The 7,744-nt window shown below is 34.8% G+C and overlaps 1 pseudogene; it reads right to left on the bottom strand.

Annotated features, from left to right (window-relative positions):
- Nucleotides 1-2,613: 2,613 nt before the first annotated feature.
- LOC120524465 lies at nucleotides 2,614-4,269 on the bottom strand (annotated as a pseudogene).
- Nucleotides 4,270-7,744: the final 3,475 nt, after the last annotated feature.

Here is a 7,744-nt window from a genome sequence, read left to right as displayed (position 1 = left end):
CAAAGTGTAGACAGAGAACCACAGGAGAAGGTAATGATGACATCCTAGTGGAAACAGACAGAGCACAACAAGCTGAAAACTTATTCCATGTCAAGAATAATAAGCCACCGGTCAAGAGAAGGTTTTATATTTAGACCTGAGAACACAATTTTCTACTTCTATGTGAACTGTCCACCGGCACAAAAGACAAAAGTTTCAGTGCACAGATTGCTAATGCCAATAACCTGAAAACCTTGTAATGAAAATCTTTCTGCATAGTAAATGACACACAATAACAGAACATTATGCATTGCTTAACTGGAGTCCAAACAAAGAAAGTTATCTGACTTGTCAGTTACTAATTTTATATCCCTTTTGCTAAAGATGTATTCATTGATGCATATATAATATAGTCATTAATTTAAACTAAATATGTCAAATGATGAATTGAAGTGAAAGGTCTAAAATATTACATCTAGAAATGTTCATTTTGAGAAAAAAGAAATATCCCTAATCTGTGATGTAATTTTTCTCATGATTTTAAGAAATGTAAAATGAATGAGCACAACTTTAAAGAGCACTGTAAGTATTAAAAAAATATTCGATATCTGACAAGAATGACAAAATTGAATGTATTGTTGTTACAGTAATCATTAGTTAATACATGTAGTTTAAACTAAATTTTAAATGATGAAAAAAAAAATCAAGATAGCAAAACTGCATGTGCTACTGGCAAATTTATTCTAGTGTTTAGCACATTTTCCTATGGCTCAGTGAAACAAACAAACAAACAAACAAAAAAAGATTTTACCTTTTAGGAGGTTATTTTTATGCTAATCTAAAATAAAAGTAATTTATTTCTTCATAAAAATCGCGTAACATTTATTCTTTTGAATATACTGTGATAATGGTCAACTAAACCAAAAAACAAATGACACTGCAATAATCAGAAATGAGCAATAATCTTTACTGCTGAAGTATATGATTCCTAAAATCATAAAGGCATTTTGGCTTTTGTTCTACCAATGTTATTTATACTTATCAAAGATAATTAACTTTCATTAGTATATTTTGGCTTTGCTCATTTAGCGGTCTTGACTTTGACAAAATATAGCTTATTAAGACTAGCAATTCATCCATAAATAATTAGATTTCTGCCTGAGTTGCTTTTCACAAGTCTGTGCTATTAACCCTTGGGGCCAAATTAGTTTTTCCTCCATACAGTGTCTTGCTTTTTAGTCTCCTGGCTAAAAGTTGCTTTCACTACAATTATTTTACGGCATTGTTAAGCAAGTACAGCCAATTACATACCAATATTTAAACCAATTAACATTCTCTCTAGGTTAATGAAGTAAGTTCCCTTATGCTTTAATAGACAAGGCTGGCAGTAGCGTATGCTATTCTCTGCCTCTAGGCACAAGCCCAGGATTGTTTACTTATTCTTTTACTTTTAAACCATATAAAATTTAATTATATTTATTCCAATATAGTGCTCTGCTCAGAAGATAGACTCAAAGTGTGTGCACTGATTTCCATTGCAAATAGTAAGCAGTTAGAAGGAAATATGATGTTGTGAACTGGCAATGAAACTTTCCACTATCTCTTATTAGTTATCTTTTTTTGTTGGGAACGTTTAGTGGTTACATATCTGCTTTTATTATTTATTTAAGCCAGAGTTTAAATTAGATGGATCTGGCTACATTACATTAAATCATTAGATAGATAGATAGATAGATAGATAGATAGATAGATAGATAGATAGATAGATACTTTATTAATCCCAAGGGGAAATTCACATTAGTCTGTTTTTGCACAATGTACAAGGGACATGCTTATAGAATGCCTTTTTATGACTGATGGGCCAATACAATGGACAGAACTAGCTTCACTTACCTTCCTCTTATGTTAGCTTTCTGTTACTATCTCTTATGTTAACGGGTCGGTTTTGACCCGTGTCTTTAATCAGCCATATTACCCTCAAAACAATTATTTATCATCCAATTTTTTCTTTACCTCTAGGTTACTTTGTTACGCTTCCTTGTACATTAAAAGAATGTTTTTAATATTTTTGCTGTGACCTCATGAGCTTTTGCTTTAACAGCATACCTCTCGTTTTTAATTTAAAAAAATGATTAAATGAACCTCAAGAGAATTATTTAAGTAAATAAAAGGTTGTTATGTTACCTGACTATTACTGAGGGGTATTAGAACACATCTCTTAAATAAATTTGTTATATATATTTTTTATTATAATATTAATTACTATAGTAACATCTATGGTGTTACGGGTCAAATTTGACCCATATATATTTATTTCAAAGAAAAAGGCAAAAAAGTATTTTCAAAAATAACTTTAATATAAATGGAAAGCTAAACAAGTAAATCTCAAAATGTGGATTTGCAAGGTCAAACAAACAACGAACAATCAAGCAAATCAAACCAATAGAAATGAGGCACTAGTTCCAAAAAACGTCTTTGTGTGCAAGAATATGCATGTGCATTTAGATGCATGTGTGGCAAAAAGTGACACTTTTAGTGTGTTCTTTGCAAATATATTTTTTGCAGTAGAAGCAGAGTATGTTTGTCTTTCTGTCTTTATTGCTAGGGCAGAGCTGACACCTCTTTCTTTTAGAATCAAGTGGCTTCAGTGGGGTTGTGGCTGTGGCTGTGTAGGTTGATGTTGAGGCAGTGCTGGCCGAAGAGGATGCTGGCACTGATGCTCTTGGTGTTGCTGATGGTGTGTGTGGAAGGAGTGCTACGTGAGCTCTGCAGCTGTCTGACCAAGGCTGCAGCGGCTAGGTCCCGGGCCACCGTTCCCTTTGCTCAATGTGTGCCTTGACAAGGGAACTTCCTAACTCCTCAAGAAACATTCTCCGCTTGTTTTTTCTGGTTGAGTTTCACCCTAGGTGAATGTGGGTCCACAACACAAATACATTGTATGCAGACACATCTAGAATGTTATATAACACAACCATTGGCCATCTCCTGGTGATTCTCTAGCAAGTGTAGGTGGCAGTCAGCTTGTCCAGGTTGTCCACTCCACCTTTGTTTTTATTATAGTCCAAGATAATTATGGGTTTTTTGTCACTTGCTGATGACACAGCTGCGTCTTTGTGAAAAGTGGACATAAGGATCACACTCTGGTGTTTTTTTGGACAATATGATACAACCGTGGTGGTGTCTGTAAAAGCAAATTTTGAAGAAAGTGGAGCCCTGTCCTTCACCTGCAAAATTTCGGCAGGCAGTTCAGGTTTATTTTTTTTTTACTGTGCCCACCATGGTAAGTTTCCACCTGAGAGGTTCTTGTCCAAGGTCATAGCTGGTAAAGAAATTGTCACATGTGATATTGTGACCCCGCAGTCCAGTAGTCATATCGAGGACTACATGTTTTCCTTGATTTTTCTCAGGAATGCCATTTGCATGTTTGCCTGTGTAAATCTGCTGATTCCATGCATAGCTGGTTTTTGAATCACAGGCTGCCCAAATTTTTATGCCGTATTTCTCTGGCTTACTAGGCATGTACTGCCGGAAAGGGCATTTTCCACGGAAAGGGACAAAACGTTCATGTACTTTTACCTCTGTCCCTGGGTTGAACATCAGTGGAAGGAGCTGCACCCACCTTTCCCAGACATCCCTCATGGGAGCAAGTTTGTCAGATTTTTGTCTAGTTTCTCTGTTGTCAAATCTAAGGACTCTTGATATCATTCGAAATGACTGAAGTGACATTGTTGCCCGGAACATTTTTCTGCCTGTTGACGCATCCCAGAGACTATCGGTGGCCTCATTGCTGGATTTGTAAACACCAGCAAGAAGAACACCACCAATATAAGCATCCAGGTATTCCTCATCAATGTCATTCCACATGTCGCCATGAACCTTTTTTCCTTCAAGGTTTGTCATAGCAATCATGACTTTCTTTAGTGACAATGGCATAAACAGATCAAAACATGTCTTGATGTCGCTTACTCTCATCACAGCAAACCTTGTGATTCCAGGGGTCATTTTGATGACATTTGCAGCAGCTACCCTGCCATGTAAGTCAGGAGGTACTGAGCTCCAACAGATGTTACCACTTTTGGATTTGAACGTTTCAGCAGGAGTGAGTGCAGCTTCAGCATCGGTGACCTCCTCATCAGACTCATCAGATTTGTCTGTGCCTTCTGGTAGATACTCTACAATGTCTTCCTCCTCGGAAACTTGTTCATCTGTATCACTATGCTGTTCTGTGTCCTCTGCCTCATTTTCAGAAAAGATATGATCCAGTGCTTGGCTTACTGTAAATCTTCTCATTTTTGACTGCTGCAAACAGGAGATGTGTACTCTGCAAGTCACCGACGCTAAACTAAATTTGTCTTATGCAAGCCTTACATTTCTGAACAAGTCTGTCTTTGTTTGTTTGTTTTGTTTGTTTAGGTAAGGAGACACACAGGCAAAGAGGGAAGCCCCTCAAAGTAAGTTTATGATTTTTGTTTTGACCCTAACTATTGTTTTATAACCTTAAATTATAACTGGGTCAAAACTGACCCTACCAACACAAAGGTAATAATTTTCACCAGATCATTTTATAATTTAGTACAATTGTTTTTTTTTGTTTTATCTTAATTAAATACAGATTCCTGACAAAGTCAAAAAGCTTTGATGCAATAAACAAAATTAGGTAGTAGTTTTATGCATTTAAAAAGTAAAACGGGTCGGTGATGACCCTAACACAAGAGGAAGTAAACTGCATTTTACTTGATTATATGATTGTATTGTATTGTATTATGCAATAAAAATACTTTTGTTTTTAATTAATGTAAGTAAATGTTATGAGTGGAGTATAAGCATTTTTATCTTGTTTTTTTTCTGCATTTCTATTTTTAAAAAGTATATGGAGGCATTTTATAAAGAAATAATTAAAAGCAAACATTAAATCTGTAGAGGCTTTATTGTGTGCTTTAAAATATTGAAAAAGAATTAGAACCATACCGTATATGATGGAGGCATTTGCAAAACTCTGAATACCAGAGATAATATTTTTAAACTATATCTTTATAACCTCGTAATCTAATAGACCATTTTTAGAAACATTAGCTTCTAATACTTAAGGTGCAATTTGAAAAAAAAAATAATACAATTTTCAATTTGTTTATTACTTTTAAGCCAACGATACTGAGTGTCACAGATTCCTATATCAGTAAAATGTCCTCTAAATAAAATAAACGGGTATGTAGCCTCTACGTCCTAGGCACAGGTTGAAGCACTGGTAAGACATTTCTTTAAGTGGAGGTATTCCTGTTTCTAACCAGTAGAGGTGTCAAGAATGGTGTCCTATGGATTTGTCATAATTATAAGCTCAGAGTGCCTTTATAAATCTCAAATGAGTAATCATTTCATTTATTCATTAAAGCAAAGTAGCACTTGACTTACTGTGTTACTGACTTATTTATTGTTCCCATAGTATGGCTTACCTTTGTTTATCCCCATCAGTGAGAACCTAACAGATGTTAGAGAGATGAAATGAGTGGGCATCTTCCTATGGTTTCTACCATTTTCCATTACCTTTTTGTAACAGCTGACTTCCACCACACAAGTCACTAATGCTCATTCAGGTACTGGAAGCCTTCAACAGTGGAAAATTCAAGGTAAGTTACCAGATCTTCATGAGCCAGGACTTCACATGTGACTTAGGCACCTGGCTGTAGGTGCTGTAGCAGGGCATACACTAAAGGGGGGCAAAGAGACTGTGGGGGCATCTCCTTGTGGTGCCACTAATCATCTGAAATGAGGAGCAGAGCACTTTCACTTTCATAATAATTATACTAACTGTAACTTTTTTTTGTCTTTTTAGCTGCTGTTTGTTGTAAAATTATAACACCAAAAACAGCAAAACACATCAGGGCAACAAAACTTTCTACCTGTTGAGAGCCTTGGGAGACACTTTTAGAAAATATTTTTTAGGCCTACTGAACTTGTTATGTTGAAGCAGTTGTACTACCTAAAATTATGGATTATTTTAAGTATAAAACTGCCCAAGGGAGATTTTTAGTAAATAACATAACTTAATTATCACAATTCCTGTCAGTGTGCAGTGCATCCGGAAAGTATTCACAGCACATCACTTTTTCCACATTTTGTTATGTTACTGCCTTATTCCAAAACGGATTAAATTCATTTTTTTCCTCAGAATTCTACACACAACACCCCATAAATAAATGATAAATGTCAGAAATAATATTACTTATTAAGAAGACCAATAAATTAATTTACAGATTTTTAAATTCCAAACCATATACACAATGTTAATGTTTTTTCAGGAACACTTACATAGTATGGATGGTTTTATTTATTGGCACATTAACTGCACCATAAATTTACTGCAGTAGATAACTTTGCAGATATAATGCATTCAAAATAAAGTAACATTGTCTGCCTAGACCTACATTGAGTGTGTTCCAAATTTAATGAATATTCAGTCTGAAAAATAATGGTATTCTCTCTTGAGACAGATTCATTATAAAGTTTTTGCTTTGGATCTTACCATTAACTAAAAAAAAGCTATTGAAAATGCCATTCAAAACTAGCCCCAGATCATCTACATTTAAAGAAGAACCAAATATTGGTGAGTTTTTTGCTGATGCAAAATTCTCAAATTCCAAACAAAAGAGATAACTAATGCAAATGCCTAATAAGAAGTTAGGTTGCATGAGAAAAACAGTTGAATACAAATCAAGGAAGATTCTGTTGGAACCCTATATTTTTTTATTTAATCAACATTCAGAGTATCTTGTTACTGAACAAATAAAAAAATAATGACTGTATAAAAGTATGCCGAGTAGTTCAGCAGACAGCATTCATGGACTTACCAACATGTCTTTCTGTTCATCCTAAAAGAACTGAAATTCTTTAGTGAGATATACAATATGTAGGACCTAATCCAGGCATCCGAAATTCTCAAGCTAGTTCCATCAGAATTGTTTTAAGAGAAGAGATTATCACATAGTTGAAGACAATAGTAAAAATTTCAAAAAATAACCCAGAAAGCACACAAAAGGGCATAGTAATCCTAAATAAATTGCTAGATTGTGCAGTTGAACAGTTGGTGCACTTTTAAAGACTCCATTCAAAGACTGAATGATCTAGGTTTCTAAGTGAAATTTTTTATAGTTTTTCTTACTAATAATTGAATTCCATTCTCATCATGGTTCCTTTTACCTATAAAACATGCTACATTATGAATCTATTGTAGTCTTTTTGTAAACCATAACAATTCACCTTGGACAGGAAATGTTGGAAAATATCAAAACCTGCTATGCTAATTTATGCACTTCATTCTCAACCTAACTTTGCATATTTTGCTTGATCAATGAATTTGATAAAACTGTGTTTAAATGATCAAAATTCAAACTAGCTAACCATTTTAAGTAAAGAATTAGCTTATACTCACAACCCTTAGTGTACACTGCATTTCAGCTAAGGCACCTTTTTGTTTCTTTGCACAAAACCACATTAGGTGTTTTGCATGTCTGCATGTGATGCAAGTGTTCTTAAAAAAAAAAGTATCATAGCTCTAGAGTTAAAGCTACACCTAAGGCCGGCACCACCATTAAGGCAAATTAGGCATTCGGATAAGGCGCAGATCATAAGGGGTGGAAAAACACAGCAACAGACAGTTGGAATACTAATAAGCCTGGCCTAGGGTGCAAAATAACCTGGCACTGGCACTGGATACACCAGCTATCAACAAGCGCTTTATGAGGTAATTCATCTATTAAATACAACTCTG

The sequence above is a fragment of the Polypterus senegalus genome, chromosome 2 (assembly GCF_016835505.1).
Source record: "Polypterus senegalus isolate Bchr_013 chromosome 2, ASM1683550v1, whole genome shotgun sequence".
Classification (NCBI taxonomy): Eukaryota; Metazoa; Chordata; class Cladistia; order Polypteriformes; family Polypteridae; genus Polypterus; species Polypterus senegalus.
Note: the sequence above shows the minus strand (reverse complement) of the source record. Positions and strands in the feature narration are given on the sequence as shown.